The following is a 16,590-nucleotide window of genomic DNA, read 5'->3' as shown; positions in this document are numbered from 1 at the left end:
TTGTGACGTAGTCGTGCAGGTAGGTGGGACTCCGAACCTGCCTGGTTGACCTGTGCGGTTCAGTCTGTGTGTGATCGTCGGCCGGTTCGGACAGGCTCCGCGTCGCTCTCAACTCCGTTGATGGAACCGCCTGGAAGGGTGAGCCGGGCCTGTTGCCGCAGCTCCCGCCCGGACTACCTGGGTCGGTCGAGTCACGGTTCCTGTTGCTCTCACTTGGTCTTTCCGGGCTGGTTGAGCTGGCTTGGCTGTACTTTCCAGGTGAAGATCCCGTCTGCGACAGTTCGAGGTCTGCTGGTGAGTATGGCTGGTTTATTTGAATGTTGCTGTCTTCTGGCGGGGGGTGTCCGGCTTGCGTTGGGGGTGTGCCGTTGACGATTCCGGCCTTTCGTCGTTCCCCAGCTTGGTTGTTGAGGCTTCCCCTCCTCTGCTTTCCGTGGTTGTTGTTGCCAAGGCGTCGGGGGTGTTGGCGGCTAGTCTGGACCGTAGCTGGTCGATGTGCTGCTTCCAGCTCCTTCCATCCGTCGTTTGGAGTCTGTACGATTGGGGCCCAGTTACCTGTGTTATTTGTGCAGGTACCCAGAGGGGGTGTCCCGTGAAGTTCTTTGCGTAGACCGTGTCCCCGGTGTTGAATGCCCGGTACCGGCTGGAGGAGTCTGGGGGTTTCTCTGGGTTGTAGGTGGGGTGTAGCCAGTCCAGTGGAGACTTCAGTTTTCTTCCCATCAGTAACTCCGCTGGGCTCTTGTTCGTGGTCGTGCTCGGCGTGATGTGCTGTATGAAGAGTAGTTTGTTTATTTTTTCTTGGATGTCGCCGGTTTCAATTTTTTGGATGGTTTTTTTTGTGTATTGGACCATCCGTTCCGCCCTACCGTTCGCCGCCGGGTGAGCCGTCGAGGTTAAGGCATGTCTGATGCTCCGTTCGGCCAGGTATCTTTCAAATGCCAGTGCCGTGAACTGTGGGCCGTTGTCCGACACTAAGACATCCGGTAGACCATGCGTTGCAAAGAGTCTGTTGAGCTTGTCGATGACCGCTTCTGTTGTTGTTGCCCTCATGGTGCTTACCTCCAGCCAGTTGGAGTAAGCATCTACGGTGATGAGGAATGTATGCCCCTTGGTTGGCCCGGCGAAGTCTATGTGTATTCATGACCATGGTCCTCTGGGGGTTTCCCATTCCAGGACCGGGGCGGCGGGGGGTGGTGGATCTCGACTCTTGGCACCTGCTGCAGCCGGCGACCCATGTCTCGATTTGTTTGTCCATCCCTGGCCACCAAGCGTAGCTTCTGGCCAGGGCTTTCATCTTGACAACCCCCCGGGTGTCCCTCGTGCAGCATTGCCAGCATTCTATTTTGTAGTGTCTCTGGTATGACTACCCGGTCTCCCCCGAGTATGCACCCCCTTTGTGTGAACAGCTCAGTTTGGTGGTTTCGGAAGGCTTTGAACTGTTCACCGCCCTTGTTTTCCGGCCACCCCCGCTCTACCCAACTCAATACCCGCGCCAGCCGTTTGTCTTTATTTGTTTCATGGGCAATGTCTGGCGCGGTTAAGAGTGGGCTGGGTAGGGTCTCGATTTGCAGGATCGTCGTTGTGGGTACTGGGTCGTCGTCTAGGTCTGGTAGTGGTGACCAGCTTAATGCATCAGCGTGCGGAATGTTCTTGCCGGGCCGGAGTGACAGTTCATACAAGTACGCGGCAAGGAACTCGGACCACCGCATCATCTGGGAAGACAGGATGTTCGGGGTGGCTTTGTTCCCCGCAAGTATCCCGAGTAGGGGTTTGTGGTCCGTAATGATCGAAAAGGTTCTACCGTAAAGGTACTTGTGGAACCTTTTCACTCCGGCGACGATTGCGAGGGCTTCTTTGTCCAGTTGACTGTAATTTCTTTCCGGTCTGGCCAGCGTTCTGGAGAAGAAGGTGATGGGTGCTTCCTTCCCGTCGGGTAGGGTGTGGCTGAGGACCGCTCCGATGCCGAAGGGTGATGCGTTGCATGTTACCGTGAGTGGTAGGGTCTCGCTATACTGGATCAGGACTGCGTCTGATGTCAGCAGGTTTTTTGTCTGTTGGAACGCAGTCTCCTCCCGCTTTCCCCAGGTCCAGGTGGCTGCTTTATCGAGTAGCCGGTGTAGGGGTTCCGCCACAGTCGCCTTCTGGGGTAGGAAAACATTGTAAAAATTAAGCAGTCCCAAGAATGCCTGTAGTTCTGCCTTGTTTGTTGGTGTGGGGGCTTCTTTGATGGCTCTAAGTTTCTTTCCGTTTGGGTGCATTCCGTGCCAGTCCAGGAGGTACCCCAGGAATTTGACCCTCTCAGTGTGGAGTTGGCATTTGTTTCTTTTGACTTTAAGGCCGGCGTCTTTGAATTTGCTAAGCACCGCCCTTAAACGGGTTTCCAATTGTTCTCTGTTGGCGGCTGTGACCAGCACGTCATCAAAGTAGGGGACCACTCCTTTTATTCCCTGGAGGAGCCTTTCCATGAGACTTTGGAAGACTCCTGGGGCGACGCTGACTCCGAATTGGAGTCGGTTGCATTGAAAAGCCCCCTGGTGTGTAACAATCGTTTGTGCTTCGGCTGTCTCTGCATCGACCAGCAATTGCTGATAAGCTTGCGCCAAGTCGAGTTTCGCAAAGACCCGGCCACCCCCCAGTGAGTGCAGAAGGTGCTGTACTACTGGGACGGGGTAGGCGCTTTGCTGTAGCGCGTGATTGAGGGTGGCCTTGTAGTCACCGCAGATTCTTATGGAGCCATCGGGTTTGATGGGGGTGACTATGGGCGTTTCCCAGCGGGCATGGTCGATGGGCTCTAACACCCCTTGCGCGACGAGCTTGTCTAGTTGCTCGTCGATTTTCGGCTTGAGCGCAAATGGCACTCGCTGAGGTTTGAGGCGGATTGGGGCAACATTAGGGTTAAGGTTGAAAGAGATAGGGGGCCCTCGGTACTTGCCTAGCGAGTCGTCGAAGACCTCCTGGAACTCCTTCATGAGGGTCGCTTCCCAGTCGGCCTCGTCCATGTGATGGATGCCCGTCACCTCAATTCCCAGCGGGGAGAACCATTGCAGGCCGAGCAAGCTGGGGCGGTCCTTGTCCACGACTGTGAGTGGCAATATTTCGGTGTGGTTTTTGAAGGTGACTTTAAAATGTCCGATGCCGGCCACAGGGATGCGGTTTCCCTGGTAGTCTTTCAGGATTAGCTTCTGGTCGTCTAGTTCGTTGCGGTGGATGGTCGGTACTAGGCGCTTGATTGTGCGCCAAGAGACCATGGAGAGGTAGGACCCGGAGTCCACTTCCATCTCGCAGGGCTGGTCCTCGATGCTCAGCGCCACGTTTACCTTTCAGGCGTCCATGGTTGATGAATGGCCGATGACGACCGTCTGGTGGGTCTCCTCGCACCGCTGTGCTTCGCTGAGTCGTCTGCTGCAGCTGTCGCGGCTCCACCGGCTCTCGGTCTGGCGGTCTCGGTGCCTGGGGGGAGTGTTGTCTCGTCGTCAGGGGCTGTTTCCTCGTCGTTGCGGGCTGTAGCTCTTTTTGTTCCGGCACACCTTGGCGATGTGCCCCCGCTTCTCACAATGCCGGCAGACGGCGTCGAGAAAGCGGCATTCAGAGCGGGGGTGGTCGCCGCCGCAGCCAGCTCAATGGAATCCCGACTTACGTCCCCAGCGGTCCCGGCGGTCGCGCTCAGTCTGTAGCCGATGGATCTCCTCGTCTTCGTCCTCGGTGTCGGATTGGGGTTCGAGGTCACCATGATGTGTGGTTGTTTCTCGGTGGCTGGCTTCTCCGGGCTTCGCTGGGGCTGGGGTCGCTTCATTGGTTGGTGGCTGTTCGCTCGTGTTTGCTTGTCGCATCCAGGCTGCTGATTGGCGGGTGGCCTCGGCGGCGGTAGCCTCGGCGAGGGCGTCGGTGAGGGAGATGTCGCCCTTGGCCATTAACCAGCTTTGCAGCACGGGGTCTCTGAGTCCGAGGACGACTCGGTCACGAAGCGCCTCGTCCAGGTCGGTGAACCCACAGAGGCCTCCCAGGTTCCGCAGTTGGGCCACGAAGTCGCCTATGGTTTCGCCTTCGCGCTGATCTCGGCGGTAGAAGTCGTGCCTACGGATGAGTATGGGCACGGCAGGGGCATAATGGCGGCGCAAGATGGTCTCAAGGTCAGCCCAGTCGGCGGGTTTGGCCAGCACCTTGGCCATCTTGAATACCGCGGGGCCACAGTGCGTCAGAAACACTGCCCGTTTCCTCTGGCCGTTGGCGTCCTTGAGGTTGCTGCATTCCAGGAACATCTGGAAGCGATCGGTGTATGACTCCCAGTCCTCAGTGGCTGGGTCAAACGGAGCAGGTGGCGGGGTGCTGGCCATCTTGCAGGTCATTGTGCGCCGTTTGCCACGTGCTGGTTGGTCCTCGCCTCACGATCCCATCCTCGTCGCCAGTGCTAGATCGGTGGATCGGGTCATATAAGAGGCGAGACGCGAAAGTGAACAGTCAGCTCTTTATTGTGACTTCAGAACAAGGACAGCTAAAGCGTGCGAGCCGCTTGGTGTTATACAGCCGGCCAGCGGCTCGGCGGCCAATGGCAGCGCTTTGAATCTCCCGCGATCGGCTCAGCCAATCGCGGTAGATTCTCAGCGCTCCAATCACAGGCGTTCAGTGAACCAATCGGGTTGTGGTCCGGACGGACCAATCGGAATGCGAGTTTACAAGAATGTTAATACAGAACAGTCAGCTTATTTTGCCCAACAATCTGGGTCCTCCTTTTACCGATCTCAGAAGGATAGAAGCAGTGGTGGGATTCAAAAAAAATTACTACCAGTTCTATGGGCGTGGCTGGGTGGGCCTGGCAGGGGAAGGATACTGCAAAATCTCCATTCCCTCCTCACTCCTGGGGGAAGGTTACTGCAAAATTCCATTCCCTCCCAACCCCACTAACCTGCTTTCCATCTCCATTCTCCTGTGCAGTGCAACAATAGAAGACCTAGCTGATCAGCTGGGACTTGGGAGGCAGAGAATAGATGGGGTCGGCACCAGTCAGAGGTGGTATTTGCTGGTTCTCCAAACTACTCAAAATTTCCACTACCAATTCTCCAGAACTGGTGAGAACTTGCTGAATATCACCTCTGGATGGAACGCTGAGTAAATCTTGAGCCAGTCAAGATCGAACTGCTGGTAGCCCACAGTCAGCAGAGGTAGCCTGTTGTACTGAGCCATGACAAATTGAAATGATATGTCTAGTTTGCATATATTTGCCTCCTTCTTAGTAGGGAATCTCCAACACCCACCACATGTCTCTTTCTCCAAGAGTCAGCCAAGAGCATGGGATGGTCTTATCTGCAGATGTCCCCAAATCACTCTCAAAAATAATAGCCTAGTATCAGTTGTGTAATTCTACAGTCACAGAATGGTTTCTTGATGTTCCTAGTCCAGTGGGGAAGGTACTACTTGCCTGTCTTTTGTCTATCAACATTAAGAGAAATCCCAAGCAGGATGTAACTTTAGGCATCCCAGGCGTAGGTACAGGCACAGCAGCCTTCTTGGTGTCTCTGTTTTCTGTAAGATACATTTACCTAACCAAAACTTGTTGCAGCTCTTTCAACTTCTGCCACTGGGATGGATCACTACAAAAACTGGCTTCAATTTTAAGTGTAACAGAAACCCAGGAACTCTTCTGTATGTGCTGGCCACTGTTTCTGCTTTTCCCGCCAGGACATTTATGCTTTGGCATTTGCATACACATCACAGCTGTCCAGCTGATACTGACGCACTCTGGGTGGCCCGTTTGCCTCCTGAGATTTCACAACTGCTGCTGTTACTGCTGAGAAGTGAACCTGAAGATTTCCAAACCCTCCTACAGACAGATGAACTTGCGCATAAACTGAGTGTTGATTTCTCAGCACTTCCACAGAATAATTTTTTTCCTTCCATTGGCTGCTTAATTAGACAATTAGACTGCTAACAATCTGATCTGACCCAAGGCCTCCTTGCATGAATGTATGTCTGTAGAGATAAAAAGTATAAAACTGTTTGCAAAGATCTTCATGTTCTGAGCCACATTCTCATATTCATCTTTATCGTGTGGGATTTATATTTTGGTAACTATTCTTTTCTGAAGGATTGAAATACCTAATAAGAAAATTCACAACTGGAAGCTAAAGGCTTCACTGAAACTGTAGAGAAGTTTCCAGCTGGTATGACTATTACTCAAATTGAAAGCTTGCTTTCCCCTAGGATGCAGAAATAACTTCCATAGTTGATTATACCCAAAATCTGGAACTTCGCCAAATAGTAAAAACCAGGGCTGGGTCTTTCCCCCTCCCATTTCCTCAAGAAGAATTAAACATTCAAATAACTGGATAAGACTGCCCCTCCCCCAGTCATCTCCAAAGAACCAGCCAAGCTGGGAGTTCCACTTCAAGTGGATCCAAGTCACTTTGTCCACTAGAGGCTTAATACAGCACAATCCTCACAATAACCCTGCATGGGATCCCCCAATCCTTTATTCCTTGGAGGAATCAAATCATGACAAACAAGGTGACTAGGTGACTATCTGTGGACATCTTAAGGCAAAAAAAAAAGAGAGCAAGTTTTGCTGCCTTTATTACCACAAGCTACTCCTCAATGAAAGCTCTTATTAGTGCTCAGTTGGACCTACTCTTTGTCTTCTTCAAGTAGTCCTCTAGGCATCTCTAGAAACACTTCATTTCCTCATGATATCCGCATGATAGAATTAAGAAGATTTATTTATCCCTGAATCTTTCTGACATGTATATGAAACCAGTAATCTTGGAATAAATGAGTAACAGCAGAAATAAAGCTGTTCTATAGTCAGCTGATGATGGTCACAGTGGACAAATATGTAATCAGGTGATCATTGTGTGGAAACAAAAAATGAATATATAACTCTGATCAATTGCTCACCACAATGTAAAATGTCATTCCTCTACCTAGTTGCAGTATATAGAGAATTTATTTTCTCCTGTGCAAGAGGCAGGATCCCTGTTTTGTGTGTATGTGTGTGTGTGTTTGTGTGTCATGCCTGTTGTAGTTGAGCAATGAGAGGCTAGACCAGGGCATGGATGCAACAAGACTTTATTGAAACAATAAAGGACTGAACGTGTTAGCCCTGCCTGGAGCAGGCTCACAGCGAACAGCGGCTGGCCGGACCCTGCAGCTGGCTTTTATAGCCGGCTGTCGAGGGAGGCCAGCCAATGAGGGGCAGCAAACGCCCCCGCAGCATGAACGGACCTGGGTGGGGACTTTGGCAACGTCTGAGTAGTCAGTGAATAAGGAGTCAGTGTCAGAAGCTGAGACAGCATGGACTCCTGTTAACCCTAGGCCGAGGTAGGGGAACCAATCAAGCCCCAGAAGACTAGGGAGGTTGCCGTTAACTACCACTAGAGGCAGGTGGCCTTTGAAAGCTTTAAAATTAACAAGGAACTTGCCTTTGCCGAGTACTGGAATGTCCTTTCCCTGATAATCCCTCAAGGTGATCTGGCACTTCTGGAGCTGGTTTCTGGATAGTCTGGGCTGGATTTTCTTGAGGGTGCTCCAAGAGATGATTGAGAGAGCTGACCCCGTGTCAACCTCCATACGACAAGGTTTACCTTCTAATAAAATGGAGAGTGTTATTTTACTAATAGAGTGACAGGTGTGGTTAGCATGGTAGCAAGTGTGACAATTTAGTACTTGCCTTTGGGGCCCAGAATGGGAAAAGGAAGGAACCTTTGTGCTGAGTTGTGCGCGCCTGGCAGACTCTGGCTATGTGGCCTTTTTGTGGCAATTGTTGCAGATGGCACCCTTGAATTTGCAACGAAGCTCTCGAGTGAGGTCCGCCACAGGATAGGCACAGGATGATGTGTTTGGGTGCGCTGTTGCTTTCTTGCCTGGTTCCTGCCTGTGGTTGTTTGGCATGAGCGAGGCGGTGGATGTCTGTTTGATCGTTGGGATCATCTTCATTGACTACCTCTTCTGAATGAACGGTGGCACGGCTTTGTTTGGGAACGGGACCTTGAATTTCGAAGGCTGACTGGGTTGCCAGTTCTGCTGCCAAGGCTTCCTCGACGGCCTGGGAGAGGTTGAGGTCCTTCCTGGCGAGAAGTCGCCTTTGGAGGTGAAGGTCTTTGACCCCGCAGACGAGCTGGTCGAGGAGCATGTCATCTAAATAGTTCCCGCACCCGCAGTGGAGGGCTGCAGTCCTCAAGGCAGCCATATACTGGTTGACAGTTTCCTTTTCCACTTGCTTCCTCATCCGGAAGGTGAAACGCCTCGCGATTTGTGAGGGTCTGGGGGAGTAATGATTGGTGAGGATCTCCAGCAATTCTGCCCAGGGGACATTCTTTAACTCATGTGGAGCAACGAGTGCTGTGGCGGTATCAAAAACGATGGCTCCGCAATAACTGAGGAAGAATGACTTCTTTCTGTGCTCCCCAGCATCAGCCAGACCAATGGCATCGATGTAGTGATTAAAACGATTTTTGTACGACTCCCACTTTTCTTCATCCGGCTTGAACGGTGGGAAGGCTGGGTTGGAGTTCATGATGAGGGCTTCTGCAGGGTTTGCTGCTGTGAAATCTCTCTGGGACAACAAAATGGCACTTTGTGCTCTTGTCAGGCTAGTGACTACAGCTCTGGAGAGGCTCCACAGAACCTCTCTGCTCTCTCTGGGCTAACAATTGTGGCTAGGCTGCAACGGCTGTTGGCAGCGTTTTGAATTTCGCGCTCCTGGGGAGCGTAGGCGGTAATGGCTAGCCGCCTCTGATAGCGCTTCAAATTTCGCGCCTGCGTAGGCGTCGGTGACTCGGAATAACAGCACCACGCTGTATTCCGGCAAGAAATTCAAACGACAGCCGTTTGAATTTCGCGCTCTTTTGTGTTGAGCGGCTGCGGCTCGCAGCGCTCCACTTTCCCCTGTAGCTTACTAACCAAGCGGCTACAGACACTTATTACTTTCGCTCTTGCTGACCGAGCTCTCCGGCGGCGCGGCTGCGGCTCAGCAATTCAGTGATTTCAGCTGTTGCGGATTGCCTCTGGTAGCCATCCCATCCTCGTTGCCAGTGTTGTAGTTGAGCAATGAGAGGCTAGACCAGAGCATGGATGCAACAAGACTTTATTGAAACAATAAAGGATTGAACATGTTAGCCCTGCCTGGAGCAGGCTCACAGCGAACAGCGGCTGGCCGGACCCTGCAGCTGGCTTTTATAGCCGGCTGTCGAGGGAGGCCAGCCAATGAGGGGCAGCAAACGCCCCCGCAGCATGAACGGACCTGGGTGGGGACTTTGGCAAGTTCCAGGGACATAACAATGCCCCTGTCGAAGTCGATGGAGATCAAGGGGGCAGCTTCGTTGGCATGTTAGCAGGGAGGAACAGGGACAGGATGACCGAGAGAAGGCAAGTAGTAGTCATGAGAAGCGACAGAGCGCAGGCGATGAGCAAGAACCTCCTGAACCCCAAGCATGGAGAGTGGAGAGAAGTTGGGAACAGTGCAGGCTGACCTGATGACTCAGGAGGAGAGCACCCTGCCCCTCTTCATAAGGCACACTTGGGGACTGAGATTTAAGGAGACGTTGTGGGGAGGGACATTTTTCAGGAACAAATGCTGAATTGGTAGAGTTTGGTGTGCTGGTACAGACATTTGGAGTTTGCAGGACTGCTTGCTTCTTCCTTACTTCTGAACTCAGTGCCTTCTTTCTGACTTCGTGGACTCATTGTTTGTTCCTTGGTTCATGGACTCATTTCCCTGTTCCTTTGTTTTGCTGGACTGGGCGCAGCCAGAGGCTTATGTGTGTGTGTGTGCACACGCTTTGCTCTGGGACTTGCCAAGAACATGAGAGCATTTGAGGGGACATTTACAGCATTAAAGGGGAGTTTGAACTCTCAGTTGGATGAGTAACCTTCATGCCTTGTCCCATCATCACAGTATATGTATATATATGCGAGAGGTATTAACTCTCATGAATGTTGAAGCCAGTAACTCTCATGAATGCTGGGCCAGTATTCTAAATATCTCTTTTCCCTTCGTGGTATCTAAATCAATTGGGCTGCAGAATAACGTGTTTTTTTTTTTCAAATAAGGGGTCACGCTGAAATGCAGCCTTGATAAAAGAAAATTCCAGAAATTTGGTCTTTTTTATACATTTCTCTATTTAGAATTTAACCATTTTAAGAAAAAAATATATTTTAACTTCTGGTTTTAATGATCCATTCTGGATACACAAAACTCTGTGTATACAAAAAAGGAGAATAGAATGTCCTAATTGAGTAAGCAGGCAAACAACACAGGAGGAGATTTCACTGAAATTAGGGTAAATATAAATTTAGGTATAAATTTAGTTCATTGATTCATTTTTGTTTGTCAAGTTCTGTTTTAAGTACATGCTTTCTTCTAAAGTCAAGGTGTCTAACCACAGATGTGCACATATATGTAGATTTACTCACTTATTCAACTGATGAATTGATTAATGAAATCAATTGGCAAAAAGTAATGATGAATAATCTTCAATTTTAGTAGTAATGTTTTGGTCCATTTTTATCTTCTTACAGCTGAGAGTGGAAGCTCTTAAGGAAAGGATTAATTGATGGTAATATTCAAGAGCAGAGCCTGATTTCAGAAAGCATAGGGCCAAGACTTCATTGAGTTCCTACTTAAAAATACACTTGACCCAGACCTTCCCATGAGAATTTTATCCTTAGAAATTGCTGAGGAGTGAGTGCTGATTTGAGTGAGCCTCTTACATTGCTGGAAGTGATGACAACAGCTTACTAAAGAAATGAACAGCATTTTAATTTCCCATAATGCTTGTTAGTTATGTTATTTACTCTTTAATGTCACCCTGGCACTCAGGGGGAAAAACATGATCTATCTCCTGAGTTCCAAGAGGAAATAAGGACATTATCTTTCTGTTTGGTAACAATACTTGGCTTCAGGTTAACTTTTTGGCTAATAAGCAAGGCCAAAATCTGAAATATAAACAAATTGGTTTGCTTAGAAAGTGCTTTTTGTTTATTCACAACTCATTGCCAGGACTGTTTCTTATGAAGTAAAGGATATTTCCACGAAAAGCACCTCTGTTGTGGAGGTGACACCACCCAGAGTCACTCTTTCAGGGCGATTTCTAAATTAAAATTTATGTATAGATTCATGATATATATGAATATATATATATATGAATGAATGAATGAATGTATGTATGTATGTGTATATATATAAAGTTGTAGCAACGTTTCGGCAGAATCTCATCTGCCATCATCATATATATATATATATATATATATATATATATATATATATATATATATATATATATATATATATATATATATATATATATGGTATGTGTATGCATGTACATGTATAGGGGTGTATCTGTCTGACTGTCTATCGATCATCTAGCTAGCTATCCATCTATACCTAGACACACACACAAACAAACAAGCACATGCTCACACCCTATTTTAATGTCTGATGATGTAATGGTAGGCCTTATTTCAGGTCTATATGCATTAATTGTTGAAGCTGTCTGCCTCTAAGAAATCAAGATGTGGAGGGTCATTACCACAATCCTTACTGTTTTCCTCTTCGCAGTACATTGTTGTGATCTATCAGCAGCCAGCAGAGCTTGCAGCTGATTCAGTCAGTGAGGAGGTTGGGAAGGAACGTGGGCTAGTTCTGGAGTCTGGGGAAAGCTCTGATGAGTGCTCTGCGTCAGAGGCAGAGATGGGGCCAGGGCCATCTGACTAGCTATCAGCTGCCTTCAGAATTGGACAACAGTGAGACAGAAGAACAGCTGGAACCTGTTACTAGTGTGTGCATGCACAGAGTTGCCAGATGAAGGAAACAGCTAAGGAACAAGGGTCAACTTGGGAGTGAAGCCACAGGTGGATGGTGAATGGCCCCTCCTATAGGGAATAAAAGAGGAACAAAAGGGGAGTGGGGTTTTGCAGGAGACAATTAGTTCATTCCTGCATTCTTGCCAAGTATTGTGGCATCTGAAAGATATTGGCCTGGGCACTCTTCAAGCCTGATAAAGGTCTGTAATTGTGAACAATCTTGAAAGACTGTTGGTCGGGATTTTGATGGAGAGGAATTCACTGTAAATTAAATAAAAGGGGTTTATCGGGACGAGGAGTCGGCTTCGTGCTGTTGGGGAAGCCTAGGTCAGAACATACACTGAAAGGTTAAATATCACCAAATGAATAAAATTGTCATGTATTGAAGCTAAGAGATGTTATTCCTTTCTCAACTGATGAAAAGGGAACAATATGAGAGGCAAGTGGTCCTGGAAGTAACTTATTTTGGCTAAAAGAATGCTGAAATCTTTTATTTGTAATTCTGATCTTACATACAAATACAATCGAGTGGGTTAGGGTACTGTGTGAATTGTGATTCATTCAACAAACCATGATTTAAAATGGTGGCCAAACAGAATGCCAGTCTTCACTTTTACACCTCTCAGGTTTGTGAATTTTAAATTTCATCTCCAACCTGATTTCCTGCAGATGTGAGGCTTTATGACTTCCATTATCCTACATAGGTAGGGAAGGGATACCTTCTTAAGAAAGGCTACCCTAACAAATTCTTCTCATGGCTGTTTTTACCCACAAGGCAGTTCTTTGCACTAGCTTAATTCTTCTGCTTCTTTCTCTACCACCAGAGAACAGAGGAGAAAAAGATTCAACTGGAATTATAACAGATCTTCAAAAGTACTAACTGTTCATTTTTCTTTGTTCCCATTAAAGATGAAAATCCCCTGCCAAAGTAAGAAGGATTCCCATTTAATTCTGAGAGTTGGATGTGAGTTAGTCAAAAACCACCCAAAGGTAAATGGAATAAAGGCAGCAGAGGGTGATTTGTGGGTTGTTAGGGTTTTTTGTGCTCTGTGGGTCAGTGACTCCTAAATCTTTCTTTGGCACGCAAATCAAAAATCTCTTTCCAAAGTCAATCTGTGTTGAGGATGATTATGAACTAAAATTTGGACAGCAAAATTAAGCATTGCTGATGCTGTGTTCAGGGGAGGATTTTGAAAACTTGATCAAATATACATTCCAATAATATCTTTAAGTCCAGCCTCTACATTGCCCTAAATCAGTGTTTCTTCTTAAGAATTGTGGAACTACCTAGGCAGCATGCTGGCTAGGGAATTCTGGGAATTGAAGTCTGCACATCATGAAGTTATTGAAGTTGAGAAAAAAAGGATAAAGGTTACTCCTGTCCAATTGTGCCTGACTTTAGGAGGTGGTGCTCATCTCCATTTCCTAGCAAAGGGAGCTAGCAATGTCTGAAGATGCTTCCATGGTTATGTTGAAAAATACTGCCCTAAATAAAGGATTAGACTGAACAGAACAGTTAAGGGGGTAAAGCTGGTTTGGCTTGGGTGGATTTTCACATATTGTGGCTAGAAAGGCTTTTGGGCAAACAATGTGTGCAATACTTTCATCTGTTTTATTTTGTCAGTGTATTTCTTGGTTTGTCTTTCCAGGCTGGCAGTTTTGTAAACATTTCATAGATCTTCCATATTGAGTATCAGGTTGCTTTACAGAATCACGCTGTTGTAAGTTAACTCTATCACTTAGGGATCTCCACCAATGTGTTGAAGGTGAGTCTTTGGAATCTACTAAGGACTAATTTTGAAAAAAATCTCCTGCCCATTTATGTTGCAAGTAGTTGCATTCAAAAAACAGTACTTTTACAGCACAAATTACTCACAGGTGTACAAAGATGCCCATATAGTTTTGCATTAGTAGTTCATTCTACAATACTGTCCACATCTACTCAAAACTACCTATAATTATATTTAAGGGAACTCATTGTGTACAGTAGTCTTTCCAAGTCATGTGTCTTGAGAGACATTCAATTGTCTGATAATTCAAAAGTTATACTCCAACATACTAGGAAGATATAAAGTTGGCAAGAAAGCCCTATTCAGGTTACTTCAATACATAGTTTGTGTGCTTTAAAATATGCTTATTTTTATTGCAGTTTGGTTATTCAAAGAGCATTAAGATCATTAAAATACCATAGAAATGTCTATGATGAAAACATGGGTGACATGTTGATTTATGAGTTTGTCAAGCACATTTACCAAAAGAGTGCCAGATGTTGGGATTTCTTGTCTACCAGAATCTTCAGCTGTATCACCAGAACTTATTGTCAGCAGGGTAAACTATCCATTTTATGCTGCTTTTAAACCTTATTCAGTTGCATGAGTTCCTTTCCCTCCAGTTAGCTTCTTTTCTTTCTTATCCTACCATCAAGCAAATAAATGCCCCAAATGTATCCATTTCCTTTTTTGGTGATGTGAATGTTTGTCTGCTGTGGAACCGACAAAACACTAAGAAATATATTTAATATGTTTTGACATTTACCCTGTTGTTACTGTTGTAATTTTAATTTATTTTATTACTATGAAAATCTCCCATATGAGGAACTTTCACAACCCTAATTGTGGAACCAACAATATCTAGCTGATTTTTGGGGTCTTTGAGTCAGTGTTGGCTCCTGGCGATTGCCTGGACAAGTCCTTGAAGTTTTCTTGCCAAGGGTTTTTTGTTTTTTGTTTTGGAAGTGGTTTGTCATTACCTGCTTCTTGGGGTTGAGACGGATTGACCGGCCCAAGGTCACCCAGCTGGCTTTGTGCCTAAGCAGGGCTAGAACTTATGGTCTTCCAGTTTCTAGTCTTATGTCTTAACTGTTACAGTATATCAAATGAGCTCAGGTTGAATAATTCAATTTAATTTCACTTCCTGTGCAAAGTACATTGGACTGTTAGCATACCTCACAGTTGAATATTGGGCTGCAGTAATTAGCAAATTATTATGGTTCTTAAAACCTGCTTTTTTTAATTTAAAAAAACCCAGAAAGCAAAGATCTATATTAGGGTGATGCTATAGAACTTGACTTAAAGGTAAGCAAGAGCTGGTCTCGTTTGCAGGTGATACTGTGCAGACTACTAAAAAAGGAGATATTATTCAGGGTAGTAAAAACCATACCAAGATAGAGTGCCTCTTAAGTATCACTCAAATAGTAAATTCAGTTTAACTAATGTACATTAAGGTAAAAACTCTTAACTTCAGATACACATTGAGCTCTCTGCAATTAACAAATTAAAAAAAACATCCTTGGGGACATAATGAAACAGACAATAAAGATGTCAGTTCAGTGCAGAGCTACTGAAAAAAAAAAGGCAAATTCTATGCTGTAGATCTTTAGGAAGAGAAATGGAAATAAAAATGCCAACATTTGTTTATAGAATCTCAGGATCTGAGGTATTGCATAAAATTCTGGTTCCTGTGCTTTAAAGGTTTAGAACAGAGCTGAAAAAACTGCAGAATGGAGCCCACCAAATTGATCAAGGAGCTCAAACATCTTCCTGTGATGAAAATCACATATATTATGACTGCTGAAGTTTCAAATATAAGTCAACTATGAGAATGAAGTTCTACAGGCTTTACTCCTCCATCTCATTAATCAACCGTTCGTAAATGAAACAAAACTAATTTGTTTTGGCTTTGTACTACAGTAGACATGCTGTAGTAGGCGTCTTTTTCAATATGCAAGGAAAATGAAAACTAAAGAAACCAGGGTCATAAAGGGGCTGACCTCACAATCATTAGAGTGCCTTTTTGTCTGCTTCCTTCCTTTCTATAGTTTCCTATAGAAGTTACAAAGGTTTTACAGTTTGTTATTGGGAATTAACACTAAAAAAAGTGATTTCTTTTAAATAAAAGAATGCCAAGATGAAATGGAGGTGGTGGAAAATATTGATGTAATGCTGTCATCTAGTGGACAAAAAAATATTATTGCAATACTAAAATATTAAACAGTTGCAACTTGCCTTAATTAAGGCTGTTTGCAGATGCGGCCACTACTATAGTTGACATTCAAGATATTGTGATCAGAGTAATACCATTACTTGTGGTCTCACAACACATTAAGGTATGGTTTGCACTTATTTAATACACTTGTAAGTCACATAGTACATTTGTAGTAAAGCATGCTTCACAAACCACGCTGGCTGAGTTCACACATCTTAAGCCAAAATACTGTATAGCCTTGTTAACTTTTCAACTTTGAATATAGTGCCAATTCAGCTTTTTGATTTAGTTTGGGTTTCAATTCATATATTTCGAGTAACAAAGTCTTCTATGCACACTACAGAGTTTCTGCACTTTGACATAATTATTCTACCAAATGTTCTTCTTTAAAGAAAAACCATGAGCAGAAAAAATGTGTTTAACAGGCATACAAAAACAATTATATATTTGATCCAGTTAATAAATGTTTTTGATTTTACTTATAATATAAACTTTAAATTAAAGTTGATTGAGAATATGGAATAGTTATAAACCCAGGTGGTGCCTGAAACCACTTCTGTGGATCTCAGCATAACAAACATTTCTTAGAAGAGAAGCAGCAGGCAAACAGCAGGAATTATTGGAAAACCCTTAAGGGGAATATAATATTAAATCAAGAGATTTAGCAGAAGCATACAGTTGTCAATTGCCTTCCTATTTACAGTTAACAAAATCAGTCAAAATAGATAAAAAAACTTATGGAACAAATAAGTCATAGTTTGAAGTACAATATGCACCTATAATGAACATGTAATTGCTATTTTTTTAAAA

This window comes from Pseudonaja textilis, chromosome 5, assembly GCF_049901715.1.
Source record: "Pseudonaja textilis isolate UNSWEBS1 chromosome 5, rPseTex1.2, whole genome shotgun sequence".
NCBI classification, from domain to species: Eukaryota; Metazoa; Chordata; class Lepidosauria; order Squamata; family Elapidae; genus Pseudonaja; species Pseudonaja textilis.
The sequence above is the reverse complement of the archived record's forward strand: the minus strand, read 5'-3'. Positions refer to the sequence as shown.